This window comes from Lissotriton vulgaris, chromosome 8 (assembly GCF_964263255.1).
Source record: "Lissotriton vulgaris chromosome 8, aLisVul1.2, whole genome shotgun sequence".
NCBI classification, from domain to species: domain Eukaryota; kingdom Metazoa; phylum Chordata; class Amphibia; order Caudata; family Salamandridae; genus Lissotriton; species Lissotriton vulgaris.
The window spans coordinates 1,341,657,191-1,341,679,746 of record NC_141696.1 but is presented as its reverse complement, the minus strand read 5'-3'; the positions used below and the strand labels follow the sequence as shown (position 1 = coordinate 1,341,679,746).

At 41.4% G+C, this 22,556-nt stretch overlaps 1 protein-coding gene across 2 annotated transcripts in view; it reads left to right on the top strand.

The window, feature by feature from the left end:
* CNTN5 (contactin 5) overlaps positions 1-22,556 on the top strand; it is a 3,039,905-nt gene that overhangs the window by 1,807,115 nt on the left and 1,210,234 nt on the right. The window lies entirely within an intron of this gene.

Sequence of the window (22,556 nt, the reverse complement as noted above, 5' to 3'; positions counted from 1 at the left end):
GCAAAAGTGGCAAGGTCTGCCACTAGAAAAAAGACTAGTGAAACCTAAAAAAACCTGACAACTCACTCACATCTTATCAGAACACTCCCTGGACTTGCCTAAGAACAAAAAAGAACTGGACCTACTGGTTTGAAGGCTAAACATGGTCCCTCTTGTACCCAGGGCTAAGAAGTGGACTTCAAGGGCAAGTTGACTGCCCTCCTGTGTGGAATTGAGGACACAACTAGCTGCAAGGGGCCTTTTCTTCTGATGTGATATTGATACTATTTATTAAGCACAACAAATGCCTAAAGGCATCTAGGCCCTGACATCTAAACAAGTAGAAGCACCAGACAAAGACCATTCTTATATAGATGCCCAAAAAAGCAAAGATTTAAGTTGTGTCCTAAAACTAAAAAAGTGTTATTAACGTTTGAGTTCCACAATTTACAAGTATAATAAACAAAACTCCTGCCACCTCATGAAACTTTGCAAATAAGAACTACCAATGTTCTGGATTAGTCGGAGCTCAGGGATCTCCTCACTCTATTTTCTGTAAGAAGTGGGAAACCCGCTAAGCTCATGTTTACTGCGCCAGGATGCGTCTTCACCAGGACTGGAATGACTATTAGTATTAGAGCCAAAGTCTTTGTGAACTGCTTCTGCTTTGTTTTGAAACAACTAGCCAGGCTATCACTTAGCAGCTGGCTTGGTGTCACTGTAGTAGTTGTGTTAGGACTGGAGAGCTTGTTTGCTCTTTTAAAAAATTCACTTGGTAATCAGATCAGTGAAGTACTTAGTTCTGTGGCTTTTTATGTGTTTTTTAAGGAGCCAGCTCAGATACTGCTGTGGTTATCTAATTTACATATATTTAGTTGTAGCGACATTAGGCTCATTAGACTGGTAAGGTTGATTAATATCCGCTGAATTCCATGCCCCAATTTTTGTGGATGTGCGTAGACAACCAGCAGCAACTGGATCTACATTAGGCCCTCCTTGTGGCCTCTTCTGGTTTGAGTCCAGGCCTCTAAACCCTGGGAGACTAAGAAGTGACCAAGAGGCACTGCTCCTGAAAATCTATAAAGCTGGAACTCAGAAAACATTCCAAGACCTCTGAAGCATCCTATTTTGAAGCAATTTCATCAGACACAGCATCAAGCTTATCCCACTGTGAGGATCATTAGTGATTTAAAAAAAGACTTGGGGCCTGATTTAGATCTTGGTAGATCTCCCATTGTCCCTCTGCGGAGGCGATCACAAGTACTCCATCGAGCTGACACAGTCCCTCCCACCATATTTAGATGTGGGCTGCCCGAACCGCCATCCGCATCAACAGACTGTTTTCCATCAGATTCAAATATTAGAGAACACATTTTTAAAAAGACTCTTACTTATCCACAGTAGTTCCTATACCTTATTCTGTCATTCAGAGGTAAGTTTAGACTAAGTAACAGACACAATTCATATTGCCTCCTTGCTTTTAGGGGGAAAAATGTGGACCTCAGAGGACTTATTTTTTTCAAGAGGTATTTTAAGAGACTGCATGAATCTTGACAATGCAATGGTGGTCCCTTGGTTACGCTATGTCAAGGAAACCTTTTATAAGATAGGCCTTGAAGATTTTTATGATAACCCGGAGTCCATTCAACCGAATATGAAAATGGTCATTAAAAATGCTTACTACACTGTTTTAAGCTTGTCTAACCAGGTCAGTGACACAGTGGATCGTGCACTTTTAAATCAGCAACAATTTTATTTGTCTTTTACCACACAGGTTTATTTGTGTTTTCTAATGACTAGTTTGCTTGTGGCCTTTCCGAATAAGGTGGGTTGGTGTGAGAGACTTTTCCCCGTCCATGTAACAATGTAGCCTAACAGAGCACAATGCATCTTATGCTTTTTTGCACATTCTATAAAGATCCAAAAGTCCGTTTTATTAAGCCTATTTTAAGGGATATTCGTCCCTGTTCTTACAAAGAAGGTTTTAATTATTTGAGGCCGCTATTAACTGTCACCTTCTGCAGTTCTATGCTTAATTTTATCAAAAATTTCTTTTTAATTAGGAAACGCTACAAACTGTAATTTTTTTATTGAATCTACTTAACCTGGTATTAACTCTTCTGCATTGCTTTCTAAACTGTGTGTAGAAATTTTATTTTTTAATGAAGGTATGATTTTTTTGTAAACTTTTATGATTCATTTGAATTGAATGAAAATATTTGACTGACTCAGAGGATCAGTTGGCTGACCCCCATATTGACCTACAGCAAGCTTCCAAAGGCCTTTCCCTGCAACTACCCAGCTAACTAGTACCAACTAGATCTGCCTTGGATCCCATTACTGGCCTTTGCTGGAACAAGACCTGATCTCCAACTGTTGCCTGCTTGTCCTGGACTGTTGGCTGGTGTAGGTGTACTCCTCCTGTCTCCCAAACTGCAAGTAGTAGGACTTGAAAACATTTTGAAATGATCAGAGACCAGGATTGCCATCAAAGCCGTGCATGTCAAATCGCCAGTCAGCCTCAGTTTGCGGGTTTTTCCTGCTAAAAAAGCATCTATTTGGAAAGATATTGGGGAGGAGATATGTATATATAAGTTCTGAAAAAGGTGGTTTTTATATGTTGGTGACACCAAAACAGGATGACAGATTTTGAAAGCACGATCTACAGTGCACTGATGATATCTATAGGTTATTGAATGCATTCATGGATATCCAATGACATAAGAAGTAGTACTGTTCCTATTGAAAAAGACCAGTTAGATTGCCTTGAAAATTCTCCCTCTCATTTTCTACATGTGTATTTTTGTTTTTATGTATATGAAATTTTAAATACATGATTTTTTAAGGCAGATTATTAAAGCTGTATATATTTTTTCTAACTTCCATGGTATTTGGTTGTGCTGGATTAGATAATGTGTTGTGATTTATAAGTAAGTGAGTGATTGCTTGTAAATTTAGTTTTTATCTGGGGGTAAGATTTCGGTTTTTGGCCCACTGAAGAAAACCTGACTTCCAGAAAAGTTTCTAAGTCTGAACGTAGGGGGTCTTTTTGGGACTGACACTGAGCAGCAACCCAATAATGTCGATACCTTCCTGGCCACAGACTGCAGACTTCTCCCATTCAGAGTTTTCTCTGCTTTATCTACGACCGCACTGGAGCCCCGCGCTTTAGCAACACAGCGTCATCGTGCCCCGCTGCGAATCCAGCTTGCAGCTTGCCTCTCCTACAACTAGTTGATTACCTATTTTCTTCATAACAAATTCTAAATCAGAAGGTAAACTTTCCACTGAGACAAACCTTGTCCCTTTATACAACACACAATCCCAATTTGTTTTTCGACTGCCTGCCAATTGGTCAGCGGCCATCCATCTCTGCATTTGAGTTCACTGAATGCAAGCATGTGTTTTTAACAATAGTCATTGTCGCTTACTGGGTTCATGACATTACTCATGAATCAAAACATTGAGCGTTATTGAATTGCAGTGTCTGTCTGGCCTATGGAGCAATCTGGCAACGCACAAAGGGATGGTCTCACAGATCAGTGTATGGGCTGTTTTATTGGGCAGTTTGTGGGTCTGTTTTAGGTTCTGTTGGCCTGTTTTTAATGTTGATTTCTCTGATGTTACCACAAACATTTCCTGCAGAAAGTTCAAATGCATATTTGGAGTTTCTCTGCAACTTTATAAATGCCCAGATATGCATATGTGGGCCACTTCTTTAGCTATCTCAATTGCTAACAGGGAGCATTTTTAATTTGGGTCCCTGACAAATTTTCTGACCCAGTTTTCTGACCCAGTCCAACACTGGTGACACTGGTGACCCAGTCCAACATTTTCTGACCCAGTCCAACACTAGTCTCTCTCTTTCTCTCCTTCTCCCTCTCCTTTTCCTTTTCCCTCTCCGTCTCTCCCTCTCCCTCTCTCTCTCTCTTTCCTCGTCTCTCTCTCTCTCTCTTCCTCTTCATCTCTCTGAGCTTCTTTTTTGAGGTAGTCCCAGTTCAAAACCTATCTGTTAGTTAGTTTCTGTGGTCAGCCTCTACTTACCATCCTCACATCTGAGTTTCCAGGAGCTAAAAAGTAAAGATACGCCTTATCACTATAATAATATGCTCCTCTTTAGGATTATGTTATAATATCTATCTTTAGTGACTCAGCTTGTCAGCATGTCAGCATTAATCATAATATTTTTGGATGAGACTAATAATTGCCCTAATTATTAATCTTGTTTTAAGTATGTCAAACTAGACAGTTATTTTAACAGTCCCATTACTTTTACAGTCTTCTAAGCCAATAAACCAGTTGTAAGCGGGAACAGGTAACAGCAAATTAAAAATATGGAGCCCTGCTGAAAAATAAAATGCGAATAGAAATAGTTACTCTGAAAATTGTAGCTGAGCTCGTAAGCAAAGGCAGAACCCACTGACATTTCAGAAAGCATGCTAGTTAGAAAAAATATGCAAATGAAGGTCATATTTGCAAGTCATATGATGTTATGCTACATTTTAATTAGATGGATGATAAATGTCATTCAGTCACAAATAAGTGACCAACTGTCACTTTAGAATGGAAAGAAAAATGTCACCTGTAACGTGGTATCCCTCAGTAGATAGGGTTGTAAATAAATTGAAAACCGAGAACAATTCAGAACAGTTAATGGCATGCAATTACACTGGTTTGTTTGATGGCTTTATTTTGCTTTGAAAATATATCTCTGAGCTTGTTGTCGGTATGACCAAATGGTTTAACCTTTCATCACCATCCTGGAAAAGCTTTTCATCACAGATTTATACATTTAAGGAGGAGAAAGGTCCCCGAAGTGATGCCAACTATAATTTCTAATGTATTAAAAGCTATTGAAAATTGGACTGTGTTTTTTAAGAGTGGAGGACAGAAATCAACTGGAGGGTGAAGTAACTTCGAGGGCCTTTCAATTAACTGATAATATTATGGATTTTGGAACTGTCGATCAGCACCACAAAAATATTTTATTTAGAGTAGGGAAGTATACAGCCATTATAAACAAGGAGAACATGTTATCCCCGGCAGCGAAACCACAGACGTCCCACCCTCCCAAGACCTCTGCAACTGACTCAGCACTTTCTTTCATCTCAGGATTAAGACAATCTATAACATCTTAGATAACCAAGACCTCTGCACCACCCCAGCTCCCACCACCACCAATGCCACCCAACAGACCCTGCTGACGTGGACCCCACACATGACAGAAGACATCTTAAAGACCATGAAGAGCACCCATTCTGGAGCACACTCAGACCCGTGCCCAGCCCACAATTTCCACAAAGCCGCCGATGCACCCGTGCTACGCCATACGATCAACTGCTCCCTTGAGACCGCCACATTATCCGACGACTGGAAACACGCCAAAGTCATCCCCCTCCTGAAGAAACCGTCTGCAGACCCAATGGAAGTCTTCAACTTCAGGCCCATCTTCCTGCTCCCATTCGCAGCCAAAGTCATCAAAAAGGCTGCAACATCCAGCTTGCACACCTCATCGAAGCCAAACAACGTCTTGGGCATCTCTCAATCTGGATTCCGCAGCAACCACAGCAGAAAGAACACCTTACTCGCCACCACCGACGACGTCCGCTCCCTCCTCGACCAGGGCCAAATGGCAGCCCCCATCCTCCTGGACCTCTCAGCTACTTTTGACCCACTGCACACTATCCACCAGACTACATGACGCTAGCACCCGTGGAAATACCCTTGACTGGATATGTTCATTTCTCACAGGCAGAACTCAGTGAGTCAGACTCCTGCCTTTCCTCCCAGAACCAACAGAGACCAGATGAGGAATGCCCCAGGGATCATCCCTCAGCCTCACCCACTTCAACATCTGACCTCTCTCTGGCCACCATCCCATGCATCTACAAGACCAGAACGGGAGGGAAGTCATTCTCCTACCTCACAGTCAACGCCTGGTACGACCTCCGTCTCTGGCAAACCACCACATTGCCCCAGTTCAGGAAGTGAATGGGTGAAGATGCCTTAAAGGGAATTTATTTCATGCGTACTTGATTATTTAGACTAATTTTAGGAAGGATCGGTTAGTGATCCTTGTTAAGAATCAATCAAAAACTGCGGAATTTCAATTCAATTTAAACAATTTGTTTCAACAAGACACAACATACAAAAAACAACACAAGGTGTATTAGAAAAATATAATTTTATCCAAAAGAATTTTTAAAGAAATCACTTCATATACAGATAAGTGAACAAACAGAAAATTAGGACTGTGGGTACACACATAAGTAAATTAATACGTGACTCAACAGAACCTAAAAACACCTATCCCAATTCAGACTGAATAAAACAAGACAGGGATAAGATGAAATGACGACGTTTCGGTTTCCTATGAATTATTTGCGGAAACCATCTTCAGGACTGAAGTCAATTGAGATCTGTATAGAGAAAATTGCAATCTGACTTCCTAGCACTGCCCGACTATGATTGCTTGAGGGCTGCCACGGTCTAATTTCAAGGTGGAACCGCTTCTATTTGGTGTGTTAGTTGACTTCTTGACTTTAAAAAAGTTTGTGGGCTTCGCTGTATTGATGCTGGCTTTTATTTAAAAGAAGGGAGGTTTCTGGCCACACCTGTTGATAAGCGGTATGTTGAATGAAGCTTAGACGCGGTGAGCAGAAACTAATACCGGTGCATAGAGAAGTTTTTCACGTGGAGAGTTCAGACACAGATGTGTAATCAACCATACGGCGATAATCTAATAAAAATAATAAGGGTAAATTGCAGCGTGGTAAATATTTAGTTCAAGGTAGTTTATCGCTGTTCAGCGGTATGTGAAGCAGTGTGTACAGCTCCAAGTCTCGCCGCAAGTAGAAAGTAAATTTCACAGAAAGTATTCCAGTAACCATGCGTTCGTGGTCTAGTCAGGACAGCAGTGGCAGAGTGCTGCGCAGCATGTGGTCAGTGCTTTTAACTGACCACATGCTGTGCAGCACTCTGCCACTGCTGTCCTGACTAGACCACGACCGCAGCTGAACAGCGATAAACTACCTTGAACTAAATATTTACCACGCTGCAATTTACCTTCATTATTTTTATTAGATTATCGCCGTATGGTTGATTACACATCTGTGTCTGAACTCTCCACGAGAAAAACTTCTCTATGTACCGGTATTAGTTTCTGCTCACCGCGTCTAAGCTTCATTCAACATACCGCTTATCGCGTATTCCACAATTTAGAGGCATTGTAGGTGAACGATCGGCCTCCTGCTCTAGCTCTCCGAATCCTGGGGACCTCCACCAGGAAGGCGTGTGATGAGCCGAGTTGTTTATTGGGTTGGTAGGGAGAGATCAAGGAGTGACTGATTTCTGGGCCAGATTTCCAATATGCTTGATGAGCGATGCACATTGATTTGAACTTGACTCTCTCCCTAATGGGAAGCCAGTGCAGAGCTCTCAACCCAGGCTTTATCAAGATTTTACGTGGAATTCCAAGCAATGTGCGAGCTGCACAGTTCTGAGTCCGCGGAAGTTTTTGCAGACTGTACTCCGACACGCCAAGGTATAGGGCATTACTAAAGTCAAGGCGAGATTGAATTAAGCCTTGTATCACTATATGCCTGGCCTCAAAGGGAAGAAGTGGGAGAATTATTTTCATCATCCTAATGAGGCCAAAGCAGGTTGCTGATACTTTGGTTGCCTGTGTATTGAAGGTCAATGATTTATCCAGCCACACCCCAAGACATTTTATGTTGTCTCTGGGAGTGAGAGGAGCGCCCATGCTCATGGGCCATAGCAGCTCCAAGGTGGAGGGGGCTGATGGGCCAAGGAGCATAAGCTCCGTTTTATCGTCATTGAGCTTCAAACAGGACTTCGTCATTCAACTCTTGACCTGTTCCAAGCATGTTGTTAAATTGGACTGTGGTTGGGCGCCGTTCTTTTGCATAAAGGAGACCACTAGCTGAGTGTCATCCGCATAGGTAATTATGTTAATACCATGCGGACGAACAATCCCAGCCAGCGGTCTGATGTATGCATCGAAAAGCGTAGGGCTCAGTGAAGAGCCCTGCGGCATCCCACAGCATAGAGGTTTGCTTGAGGAGACAGATATGCTTTCAAAGACCTGGAAGGTTCGGTCACTTAAGAAGAACTTGAACCAGGCCAAGGCTTCTCCTGATATTCCTAGGTCGGAGAGACGGCTTAGAAGGATTTTATGGTTTACCGTATCAAAGGCGGCGCTCAGATCAAGGAAGATCACTGCCACTGATCCTCCCTGATCCAAGATCCGCCTCGCTTCCTCTGTCACGGCCAACAAAGCAGTCTCCGTCCCATGTTTGGGGCGGAAAACCGTCTGGGAAACATCAAGCAGATGGTTACACTCGAGAAACTGAGTTAAAAGGGTGTTAATGTGTTTCTCGAGGATCTTGGTTACCCAGGGGAGCAGTGAGATCTGACGGTAGTTGTTAAGGTTGCCCGGGTCAAGAGCGTGTTTCTTCAGTAATGGCTGCACCTGGCGTGCTTCCAGGCCGGTGGTACCGTCCTAGTCATTATGGAAGAGTTCAACAAATCCATAAGTGTGGGAAGGATGGCTTTGTCGGCTAGAACCAACGTGCTCGGAGGGGCAGGATCACATGGGGAGCCAGATTTTATTTGATGTATTAAAAGCTCGAGTGTTTCAGGATTCAACAGAGGGAGGTGATCTAGGCTGTTTTGATGAGTCGTCTGTTTCCGTGGCCGAGTCAGATCTTTGAGTGGGGAGTTCTACAACTGGATCCGAGAAGGAAAGCTAGATTGTGTTTACTTTACGAAAAAAGAAGTTAGCCAAATCATTACATCTGGAGAGTGGATTGTAATTAACTGCAGAGGGAGATGGAAGCCTAGTCAGAGTTTTTACTATCTGATATATCTCTTTAGGCTTGGACTTGGCCGACATTATCTTTTCATTATAGTAGGCCGATAGTGTAGATTTTATTTCAGATTTGTAAGTCCTAATGGCTTCCCTGTAAATGGCTTTGTCCGTAATGGCGTAGGTCATGCACCATTTTCTTTCCTATCTCTTGCATAAACATTTTTTATCCCTGAGCTCTTCTGAATACCAGGGCGCTGTTTTTTTCTGCCTTTTTGAGCCAGAGGTACGGAGTGGGAGTATGGAATCCAAGGAGCTTGTGATCCAGTCATTATATAGATTATTATTAGCGAGGGGGTCGCAGAGGAGTGAGGGTCTGGTAGTGGTAAGGGTATTAGTCCAATTATCTATGCGAAGTTTAGACCAGTTTCACGTTTTATGTGGGATAGAAGTGAAAGAGGGTGATTTATATGTGGTCCAGATAAAAGGGATCAGGAAATGGTCTGTCCAAGGGAGGCGACTAATAGTGCCCACTTTGAGATGTTCACAGTTACTAAATATTGGGTCTAAGAGATGACCTTTAACATGTGTTGGAGATGGAACAAGTTGCTCCAGTTGGACTGCAGCCAGACTTGCTATCATATCAGTGGCGGTGGTGTCTGAGGTGTTATCAAAATGGACATTAAAATCGCCAAGTAGCGTGAAGTTTGAGGGGGATGTGACCAATTCTGCCACAGCAGAGGGGAGAGCTATTTGAAAATGTTTGATTGATCCAGGAGGGCGGTAAATAAGAATGCCAGTGAAACTGTTATTAGGAGAGAATTCAATGACAATGGGCATGCCTTCACAGTCAGCGATGGGCTCCGACGAACAGCGACATACATATGTGTCCTTGTATATAATAGCAAGTCCCCCACCTTTTCAGAGTTATAGTGAGGAAAACTAGTTTATGTTTGAAGACTTGGGGCCAGATGTAGGTCGCCAATTACCGGTCGGTAACGGCCGATTTCGGCCGTTACCGACCGGTAATTGTTTTTTGAGATGTAGGTGCCATTATTTTACAGAATCGGTAAATTTACCGAATCAGTAAATTTACCGATTCTGTAAAATACCGATTCGGTAAATTCCAGATGTAGGTAGCACTGTTTACAGTGCTACAGGCCTTCAGAATTCGGTATTTTACCACCCAATCCAATTGGGTGGTAAAATACAGAATTCAGGTGTACATGCACATCTGTGCATTTTCACCTGTGCCATGTGACACACAGACATGCCCTTAGGGCATGTATGTGCGCCACATGTCACACATACATGCCCTTAGGGCATGTATGTGCGCCACATGTCACACAAGCCTGTACTTGGGATGCTAGAGGGTGTCAAAGTGACACCCCTTGCACCCTTGCAGGATTCGGTATTTACCGATTCGGTAAATACCGAATCGGTATTGCCTATTGATTCCTATGGGCTTTAAGGCCCATAGGAATCAATGGGCAATACCGATTCGGTATTTACCGAATCGGTAAATACCAAATCATACAGATTCGGTAATCCTAAAATAAGAATTACCTACATCTGCCCCTTCCGATTTACTGACTCTTAAATACGGTAAATCGGAATTACCTACATCTGGCCCTTGGTCCTCTCTTCCCCAGACCATACTAGTTGGAATCATAACAGAAACAATGGGGGAGACACAGAGCAGCTCAAGAGTGAGAGAGTTCCAGTAGGGTGCCTGTCAAGAGACTGCTTCCGGCGTAATTGCATATGTGCATTTGCACAGGGGTCTTGTACAAAACCTGGCATAGTACTTTCTGGCAAATCCTAATCAACAGGATCTCTGACTTAAGTAAGCATGGGCAAATTTTGCGAATCTCGCGTTCGCGAATTTTGCGGATTTGCGAACTCGCAATCCGCAAAATCCGCGAATTCTCGCGAATTTGCGGATTTTTTTTTTTTTGTGTTTGCGCGGGTTTCTGCCAGTTCGCGAGGGTTTTTTACAATGTCGCAAATTGCGAACTTACCTGTCGGGTCGCAAGTTTCGCGGACTTGTGTTTCTACGTGTCCAGCCTGTTTGGGACACTCTTCTTCATCACTGCCACTCTCTGTCACCACTGCCACTCTCTGACTACTCATGCCACCCTCTGGCCCACCCATGCCACCCTCTGTTTCATCACAGCACCCTCTGGTTGTCCAGTCAGTGTACATTATTGTGGCAACGCAAGCACACCTTCCCTGCCTCAAGTGACCTGAATTAATTTGGGGCTGATTAATGTGTCACAGAATATTTTTTTAGCTGGCACCTGCTTCCTTAGTGCTTCCTGATTAGTGATCTTTTGCACTTGCTAAGTGCTTTCATTGTTGCAAAATTAGTTACAACACCTGCCCTGCCCCAACTGACAATAATGCATTAGGGGCTGATTAATGGATTTGAACTTCCAGCCTGGCTCCTGCTTGTCTCCCTTAGCTGTAATTCAGGACCTTTGTGGCATATGTGTAACTATTCTGAGGTTCAGAGCAGGGTCACATAATAGTTTCAACTGGCAACTGAACTCTGGAGGGGCCCCTCAGGAAGCACTACAGGAAATGGCTACTAATGATGAGCCTGAACTTTTGAACCTGGTAAGTAGTTACTTTCAGTTTTGCTAAGATCGTATTTCTGCAATTTTGCACTTATTCGCGGGGCGCGAACTCACGCGAACAGTGCGAACAGTGCGAGCAAAATCCGCTGCTCGCGGATTTGCGGATTTTGCGAGAGATTCGCGAATCTCGCGGATTGCGAATTTACCGAAAATCCGCAAAATCCGTGAGCGAAACGGATTTTCCGCCCATGGTTAGACTTAAGGCTGTTCGAGGCTTTGCCGGTATAAATTATGAACCCACACTTGAATCTCTTTGAGGCTGCCAGCTATGCTGGACCTGTTACCTGCATTATGATAAACTGAGAATGTGATCTAAGAAACTTCAGTCACCTGTAGCATCCAAACGATCTAGAAGCATGACAATTATGAATGAAAAATCAAACTATCAAATTGGACATGGAATTGAAAAATCCTTTGTGTAATGCACCCAACTTACATAAGTATGCTTATATGCAACTTATAACAACTTATAACATTAATTTGTCTTGATTTCCACATCCTTGTTGTTGTGTACCATTTTAGGATCCTATTGCAATTTTCCCAATTCATGAACTTATATAGGTATAAAACTCCATATCCTTATATAGACATACAAATCATAACCATATTTGGCCTTAGCTCATGCAGTCCAAATACGGCAGGGTTACTTCCACTAGTTCTGAAAATCTACAACCATTTCGTGGAAAACTCTGCTTCAGCAGCTAGGGACTTCCCCTTGCTCGAGAACTGACTTGTCCAAGAACTCGTGGAGTTATCAAAGATCTGAGACTCTTTGATGACGTTATTATGTCCACCTTTACGTCAAACTCGGCAACTTCAAGGTATAAATATGCCCACACTTGCCTTAGCAGACACACAGTGGTTTGGAGCAGTTCGACTATGTACTTGCCCGACGCATCCTGCTGCAGTAAGTGCCGAAGAAAGCCGACCCTCCAGAAGACGCACTGAGAGAGACGCTGTCTTTTCTCTTGCCGAGAAATCCAGCTCCAGTGTTTCCAAGCTTCCCTTGCGGGGTGGTGGGAAATCGAGTCCTGAGACAGAGAAATACCAGACCTCCTTCATTCTAACCAAGGTACAGAGCTGATTAGACCCTAAGAGAAATCTTGGACAGATTGTTGGCAAAGAATACTAGATTTATGCTACACCTCACTTACTTATTCCCTCGTACTAAGCTTAGGTTAGGTACATCGGGGTAGGAGTATTTTAGAAGCACCAGTTGAGTACCTTTAGCCTCTATTATTTATGTATGTATTTATTTATGGTTTAGGAACCATACAATGCTCTTACAGTATTATTTTATTCTACTCTTTCTACTTTATGCATTATATTTTGCAACCAGTTTTACAATTGTAGCAGTTCATTTCTTATGCATGAGAAAGAAGACTGTTCAATACATCCTTTTATTGAAAACACCCGCCTATCTATTTTTCTCGGCACCTCTGGTGAAACGAAGCATGCACGATTGACTGAGTGAAATATCTATCTATTGTTTCCACGACTCTGAAGATCAGTTTTATCTTGGGGAAACAAAGTTGTCATGTTTATGCAGTTGTCAGAAACTAATCCCTTCTTGTTTATTCGAGAAAGTTTCTAGTAACATCCGAGCTAGCTGGCACTCTTTATTAAGTTTAATATATTCGATAGAGACATAGTAGACCTCAGTCCTACGTCTAATCTATAGGATATATTATTCCAATGCGCAGAGCCTATTGGGAATATAGGCACTACACTACATTGTAAGATCCGTTTAATGTAATGTCATTTTAAAGCGCAGAAGTATTTGACCTATTATAATTTTAATGCACAAAGAGAGAAATATTAATAAAGGTCAGTGGGGTCATATTTCTCCCATTTTACTCGCTGTCCTGCCTCAAATGGAATAGTAACCTCCTGCTCATAAAGCTAGAGGTAATCCCCATAATTTATGTAATAAGTACAGTGCCAGTACAATTATCACTGACCGGCATTAATAAACCAAGCTCCACCAAAGCAACACTTTTAGAAAGGGAAGTAATAGTTGCGAAGAGGTGCCCCTCCAATTTAGTTTGGTTCCCTTTTCCCAGAGTAAAGACTCTTATTATTTATTTCATTAGTAATACTCAACTATGCAGCACATGCGAATATAGCACTTTACTACACAATGCATTACATCTCAAGTCTTTACAGCGACTTCCACTAGGAGGCAAACTGGACTTAGGAATACTAATATTTACTATTCCTACTCCAGTTTGCGCAACAGTAGGGAAGGTGTTGAAATTATTTTCCAATACCTCAGCGCCCCCTAGTGGAATTCGTTTAAATTCTTGCGATATAAATGCATCATGTACTAACAACATGGTTGTTTTAACGTCCGCGTTGTAAAGGTATCGTGGTGTAATGACCAAGTTGTAATGGTTGTTTCCCGCACATTGCAGGAGTTATAAGTATAATTAGAATGTGCTAGAACACCAATTGCATGTATATAGGGGTTTTTAACATTCGTTACATTGGTAGTATTTCAGACGAAATTGCTATCACCCATTATCCTTGTATGCTGACATTGGTGAATTAATGTTGGTGACAAGAGGTCCAGGTATAAGAAGAGAAAGCTCTTTGCAACAAATACATCTGCAATAAATTTAACATATTTTTCAGTAATGATTTTAAAACCGTAAAGTATTTTCTAAGTATCAAAAACGTAAACAACATAAATAAAATGGCTAGTATTTAAATTTCAACTTCTGGACATTAAGTTATTTTCACAGCAGCCTCACTTTAAAATTGTTTGTGGGTTTTAATTTTCTTTTATATAAAGCAAATGATCACCCCAACAAAGAATAACATTGCGTACATCACTGTACTTGGACAAGAGAATCACTGTCTTGCTTCTGTCAGTGTAAAAGCACCACAGGAGACTTCTTATTACAAGCATGAAACGGAATACAGGTCAACTTTATTATTAGGTAATTAAATATAGAAACCTGTACAAACTCCAAAGGGCACTTTTCATTTAAATACAGCATTTCGTAGTTCTACAGAGAATTGTATTATCACATTAGGGAATGAACTCTAATCACATTTAAAGTTTAGATATATTCTTTAGCAAAGTACTCACTTGGGTATATGAACATGACTATCCTGAGGGTATATGCAACTTAATTGGAGGCTTGCTGTTTTAAGTTAAATGTTTGTAACACTCATAGTATTAAGAATCATTAAAGTTTAACACATATTCAAGGAACAATGTCAATTGCCATGCATCAGTGTCAGGAACACATGCCTTATTTTAGTTAAATATGCAACAGTCAGTAAAAAATGCAATATTTTATTTGTAAGTGCAGCATGCTTTAAAGCTATAACACCTACTGCCTTGTGACAACAATAGCTGCTGCATGTACTACGTTTACCCTTTAAGTTACAGCAAGGTTGTGATGATTTTTTTGAACACTTAAAAGGAGAAGGTTTATAAGGAGAGAAGGGAGGCAGACCAGAACTCTCCCCTAAACCGGCATTTGGCACGAAAAGAGCACACTGAGTTCCCATGGTATATCTTCCTCGCTAATTACAGAATTTCCCTTGAGAAGTGACTGAGTGTCAAAAATAGGGCGAGAGAAACAATTCCAGCACTTAGGAACTCAAAGTAAACTACTATTTCCATTAAAACAAAATGTATTATTGTTGAAACATTAAAAATCAAACTTTAATCAGACGCATAACAGCCTTGTAAGAAATTGTTTTGACTGAGTGGGTTGAAATAAAAACCCTACTTAATCAACAGCCACAATCTGTGTTTGGGTGAACCACAAAAGTCACTAAATTAACCTGTACTTAGCCCTCTAGTAGCTTGGCTCAAAGGCACTGTGTTAGGTATTTATATACCAAACAAACAGTAATAAAGTGAAAACGTAAGACAAGAAAATATTGCACGCCAATAAATAGAGAACATTTTTATAAATATAAGTACACAAAAACAAATCAAATCCAATCAGTAGAACCGCAGTTATGACTGTAAACATTTTTTGATGAAAATTAGCTCCTAAGAGATCAAAGTGCCAACTGCAGGTATCTAGTCGCAGAAGACCGTAACAAAGTGCAAAAGGTAAGGCCGACCACAAAAGGGCATGGTTCAGACACATGACGTGAATTGAGCCTGGACTCAGCATATCTTTGGACTTAAAAGAAATTCTGTGAGAAACTTCAGAAGAAGGTAGAGTTCAGCGGTGCAAGCAAGCAGGCTATGTCCGAGGAGTAATCGTCATTGCCGGGTTGCACTGGATGATTTCAGTGAAGCTGGTTTCAATGTCAAGAAAAAGTTCTGAGCAGAAGAGGCCGTGTTTCCCCGGGAAGGATGTTGTTGTTGCTGCTGATGAGAAGCCTGTTGTCAACAAGCCCAATTGTCGGATTTGGCCCTTTTTCTTGGGTTATCCCCAAACATTTTGCCTTCTTCCTTGTATTTGTGCTGACCTGTTTTTGTTGGTTTTAGGACTCTGTGCACTTTTCCACTGCTGACTGGTGCTAACGTGCATATGCTCTCTGTCTAAATTGTATTGGTGATTGATTTATCCCTGATTGGCATATTTGAATTACCAGTAAGTCCCTACTAAAGGGCAGCAGGTGTTCCCAGGGCCTGTGAATCAAATGTTGCCAGTGGGCCTGCAGCACTGATTGTCCCTCTCATATGAGTAGCCCTGCAAACATGTCTCAGACCAGCCAATGCAGTGTCTGTTGGTACAGTTTTCAACTGCCATTTTGACCTGCTCAAACCTTCCCTTTTACCACATGTAAGCCACGCCTAAGGTAGGAGCATGGGCAGGGTACGGTGTATTTAAAGGGTAGGACATGTAATGGTGTGTTTTACAAGTCCTGATAGTGAAGTACTGCCAATTTTGTTTTTCATTATTGCAAGGACTAGCTCTCTCATAGGTTTTCATTGGAGCTACCTTGTAACAATTTACAAGTGTAACTTTCAATTGGGAAAAAAGAGAGATTACGAGTTTGGGCTCTCTGAGCACAGAATTTTAAAACACATCTTTCAGTAAGGGTGCTTTTTAAAATGTGTGTTTGAAAATGCCACATTTAGAAAGCAGGCATTTCTTGTTTTACCATCTTGTGCCTCTGCCTGCCTGAATAATCAACATCTGGTTTAGACTGAACGGGGACTGTTTGTGCATTCACTCTAAACTGTCACACAAAGGGAGCTGAGGTGTGCCCTGCATATCCTTGTGAGCCATCACCAGGCTGATGGGTCTTCGTGAACTATAGTGGAGGGAGTAGTTGTCACTGACACCTGAATAGGGCTGTGCCTGTCATATAACAATGTTATCACCACCCCCTAGAGTGTGTCTGGAGGCAAGGTCAGGCAAGGCAGAAACTTATAAAATACAAAGACTTCAAAGTCCAAAAGGGGTATAACTATTGGACTTAACCCCAGACTTTAAGAATACTTCTGGATCCAGAGGACTCTGCCAAGAAGAATAGCTGAAGAGGTTTCAGGAGGAGTACTGCCCCTTTGCTGTATGTTACTTGGCTGGGTTGGCCTGCAGTTGCTACTCCTGTCAGTGGGCAGTGGAAAGGACTGGAGTTTTACTTTGCTGTATCCTGCTTGACAAGATTCACCAATGACTTGAAGTAGAGCTTGCCTCCTGTAAGGAAGTCTCAGGGACACAAAGACTACACATGCAGCATCCCTGAACTCCACTGCTGGGAGTTCTGACCTGCCCTGTGGTGCCACTTCCAGTTCTGGGCCCTTGAAATGGTTCTGCTGCTTGAAACCATCAAAATCGATGCATCCTCTTCCAGCGCCTGTTTTTCTGATGCAAAATCAAAGGGGATGATGGATGGAGTGTTGAACAATGCAAGCACTCTCTCCCAGTCAACTGCTCTGGGTTTAATCCATCATCATTCTTTAGCTCACTCCGCCACCCCAGTTCAGACATGGCCATATGCAAATCAGTCTGACCCTGTGCCGCATGGGAACTGTCCAGCCCGGAATGCCAAGGCTTGTCTCCCCTTGACTCGAAGCAAGCATCCTGGGACCGGTTTCTGGCTAATCAGCCGTCATCAGCCAGGCTGGCTTGATTCCAGTGGCAAAGTGAGGCACGGGGTCAAGACTGATTTGCATATGGCTGGTTCTAAACTGGGGTGGCATGGTTAGCAAAAGAACAATTGATTTAACCCAGATCTCTTGACTGGGGGTGAATGTATGATTTATTCAGCATTCCGTCCATCATTTGTATGCATAGCATTTTTCTAATGCAGCACTGGTGTGCAAGAGAAATTTCCACGCACCACCACTGTGCAGCCAAACAATTTGACGCAGCACCTGTCAGCAGCCGAAGAAACTGCAACAGCCCGAATTCAGCACACCGGGTCTCCGAAGTTCAAGACCCCCGCACTGACTCTGATGCAGGCCTGCTGTCCGGCTGAAATAATCAACACATTATGGGACCGCTGCTGAAGAAATTGATGCTGTACCTGTTTGCCACTGCATCGATCCTCAGGGTGTCCAGATTCCCAAACATTCGCACCTGTGCAGTGGTTTTTCTGATGCATCACCCGCAAATCAGAACCATCTTTGATTTTGACACATCGCTTACCCCTACAGTCCAGATTCTGCGTGCAGTTGATATGACGCATCGCATCCCCGTGGATACAGTAACCAACACATCACTGTGTTTTCCCAAGGCTTCCCTCCTCCTATGCAGCTGTTTTTTCTTGTTAATTTGTGTGCATCTGAAGGTACTTAGTGTAAAATCATGGCCTGATATGATATATTCATATTACATGAATATTACGGCCACCTGATATTCCTATATGAATCTGACTACAGACAAGTATTACGAAAAGTTGACTCCCACTATTAATTACAAAGTAAATTTTACCTATTCAAAAATAAAGTACTTACATATCCTCATTTTCTAAAGCATGACATTAGGGTCCAAAATATTCTTTATAATGTATTGATTTTATTACCTTTTAGGTTGTTTGTCTATTGAATGATTTCATTATATGAATATGTATTACATTATGTATTTCGTCATGTATAATTATGGGTTACCTTAACTGATAATTATGTATTGTAATTTTTGTGTTTTAATGAATCTTTTAAATTAAAATATATTTTTATGATTTTTGGTCTGTGATTAGAGAAATTGACATTTGCCTTTACAAAATGAAGATATACAAGTACTTCATTTTTAAATCTGAAGAAGCGGGACATATAGATATGGGTGGCTGTTGTGATGGGAATGTCCCCTGCATCAAATATCAGTGTTTTTCTCTGGCCTACGTACATAACTGCCGGTGAATTTGGTATTCAGGCTTTTGTTTAGATCCTGCCATCCCAATCATGGGTGTAGAGGTCTAGGCCTGCCTCTGACAATGCGAGGACCAGGACCAGTTTTATGACCTGGAGTTTGGCAGAAAATATACTAAAATTAGTATCAACCACAGAAGATGAGCATGGCCCCGTACTATGTCTTAGGGGGAAAGCTGAACTAGGTTTGTCCACATAGTGAAAGGAGGACCAATGTCCCTGTTCAGAGTTCTTCAGATAAAGTGAGTCTGAATGCAGACTGTGCTTCGTGATTTTTAGTTTGACCAGATCTTTTTTCTCTGTATCTGAGCAAGTGTGGCATCCTGACCCCTACCATGTAAAGTTCTGCTTTTACGTGAGACTAAACACCTTGCCCTGACATACCGTCCTTATTACAAATGTGTGTGTAGAGCGAGCCTATCAAAAATGCATTGTAATGGGACTCTGTGTGTGAGTTTGAGCACTGAAGCTAGTGGGATCCATTTAGATGCCCCTGGCACAAGAAGGAAGGCAAGGATAGCTTCTCCAATCAATCAAAGTGTGTTTCCTGCATTCCTTTAAGATAGGGCTACTTTTGTAAAATTCTATGAAAACTTAGTTAGAAAGAGTTGCTAGTTAGTTCTTCATGAGAACTGCCATTAGGTAGATGGTATGGCGTGAAAGTCGGGCTCCACTATCTGTTGCTCAAAGTGAGAAAGTGTCCACGTCAGACCAGCCTTTTGGTCTGTTCCTGATTACTGTTTGAGAGGGGCAAATAACAGCCAGGTGCAGAAACCTCACACCATGTTGAGGTTGCTCCTGTTTGGAAACCAGCCCCAGTGCTACCTGCTGTGAGCAGGATCTCTTTACACCAATTCTGTGCCACTATGTAAAATGTGATTGTCTAAAAAGATACAATTATGCCAGGCATGGCACTGTCAGGCAGATTAATATTTATACATCACATCCACTAGACAGATACAGTTGAGGCTAGACCAGGAAAATCCCGAACACCACAGGGATGCTTATTTTAATTGCTGGATAATCACACCCCATTATTTCAGAGAAGGATAATTGTGTTGTACAGTGAGTACTAAGACACTACAGTCGTGGATCCTGCTAGAGAAAGACTTTACCTTTTATACAACTACTTTTAGGCCCACAAATGAGACTGCAGTTGGCAGCTATACCATAACTGGTACACAAGATAATTGTAGATCTTCCAATGCTATAAAATCTTCCAACATGCATGTGGAATTCAATTTCTTGTTACCCCAAACTCCATACTCTCAATCTAAGAGAACAACACTCATCACTATTCTCCTAAAAATTAAATTACATGAATTGGTAACCAATCCTTATTTTTCGCATTTGTGTTGCTTAGCATTTATACCAAACTCTTTGCTAATGTTGAGGTCTTACATCGTCCAAAACATGTCATTATTATCTCTGCATGCGTGGCAAGGCATTGTTGAAAGCATAGCCACATCAATGAATAAAAGGAACCCTTTGTAAATAAAATTTCGAGCCAGTTTTATCATGGCACAATTGGTCTCTTTAGATCCCTTCCAGGCTTTTCAACAATCACATAAGTGTTTTATGTGAGCCTGCTAATAAATGCATTCCTTGTAGGCATGCGTACGGTTTCTACTGACTGACTTCAGTCAAGCCAGTTGTTAGTCCCTATTCTCCGGAGAGGTTTAGAGAAATCTCACATCTGTTCCTTCCGGAAAGAAAGGACTAGGTGCAATATCTTAAGAAATCTGGCACCAGGCACTGAAAGAAAGTTTAGCATAAAGAAAACTACATTATGCTCATAACATTCTGGCAGAAAACGCAGAAAGAGTCTAAGAGACTAATTTCCACACTTCATTTTAAATTCTATGAACAATTTAGTTTTCTATTTGTTTATATCTTTACGGGTCTGCCAGTGCAGTGTGTTACTGCAGGACAACATAATACATTATTAAAAGGATGCTTCCAGCCCCACTCAGTGAGCACCTCCAGGCTCCTCTTGTGATGTTGGCTTGCTGTTATCCATGCAGGCTGACCCGCTTCCAAGACCTGCATTTCAATGAGTGTTGTGAAGGAGTCTTCGTGTCCACTTGTATCATATGCTTATATATCCTGTTTTTCTCCCAGAGAGTGTAGGTAATTGAAGATAAAATTGATCTCAGGAAATCTCCCTCTTGCCCAAAAAGGTAAGGCTTCAGAAGATGGATCTGAAGCTCAGATATGTTCCCGATAGGTGTAACACTGTCTGCTCTTGCCAGTACCAGGCATCAATCAAGCGCTCCACAAACATTTGAGACAGAAATTCTGTGGAGGTTTTCCTCCAAGCAAAACATCAAAAGTTAACCCAGGAGGACAGTTGTTTTCAAGTGTTTCTATATTTATATGGTTAGTTTTTATCTTTGTACCACCCTGAAGCAGATGGGTCATTCACAAAACTACTTCAAAGTTTCCATAACTTCTTTTTTTACTGTACCACTGAACTTGTGGTTAATATTTTAGCACATATATACTATGACTGAAACTATATGATTGATGCTGTGACTGGATCCATATACATATGTCAAGCTCATTGATGATGATGTCCTATCTAGGGCAGTGAGTAGTCGGTGGCACACAGCTTTGACTCTTTATTCTTGTTGTAGCCCCTTCTATTTGCTTGTTTGTAACTAATATGATCCAATGAGTGGAAAGTACTCAGGGCTCTTAGAGTCCCCCTGTAAAATTCACTCTCGGTTATTACTTCCCAGGTCATCGGAAGTCATTACATCACTGCCATTACATGAAGAAAGGATTTAAAGTGGAGTTATACATAAGTTACAGTAAACCGAATAACCTTTGAAATGTACGAAAAAAATCTAATGTTAAAGTGTATTTATATGTAGGTCTTCTAATGATTAAAATCACTTCTAAATTGCCCCAGTTCTACGTAAAAGACCTAAGTAAAACTTGAACAGCAATAGATTTTGCATGTCCTCAGTAATGTTATATGTGATGTCATAAGCAGTGTACCATAGGAATGCTAGTCATGCTTAAAGAATTTATCTATAACTAGTGAATTTCCATTGGTTTTTAAATATGAAATGAAGGTAATATACCGTTTCCTTTGAAAATAAAATAATATGAGAAAAGACCCAAAAAGAACTCTATACATATCATCTAGTCACAGTATATGTGCACTTAGTCTATCGTATCATGGTACCACAAAAATAAAACATTGAATGAAAACCATTTTATTTGATTTTATCATTACGTATATCATTCAAAATACTTTTTTATTTTACTTAAGTTGTTTCTATTGTTTAAGGTTCATATATATATATATATATGTGATCAAGACAGCTTTTGCTGTCAAAACGCGTTACTTTGCTTGAATAAACTGCGGTTAAACTCATCCCGAATGCGAGCTTTTCTATGAAGGAAAAAGTTGTGGAGAATTAATTGCCGAGTGATCCGCTCGGTTCTTGCTCGCCATCTGTCAACGGGCCCTGGACTTCAGGAAATGGGTCGCTATTCTGGTGTAATATATATATATATATATATATATATATATATATATATATATATATATATATATATATATATATTACCTACATATTACCTACTGGCGGTCGCCAGTAGGTAGTTATAGTTAGGATTATTTTGTATAGGGAATTCGCAACATTCTATTGTGAATAACTTTTGGCACCGGTTGAGGAATCTGAAATTTTCCTCAAATTTGCCTCGCGGCGCTCCGCTCCTTCCCTGAAAGTTTGGGGGGGATTCGTCAAGCGGGGGACGAGATAAAAGGGGGGTCCCAAAACGTGTTTTCCCCATGTTAATTTCC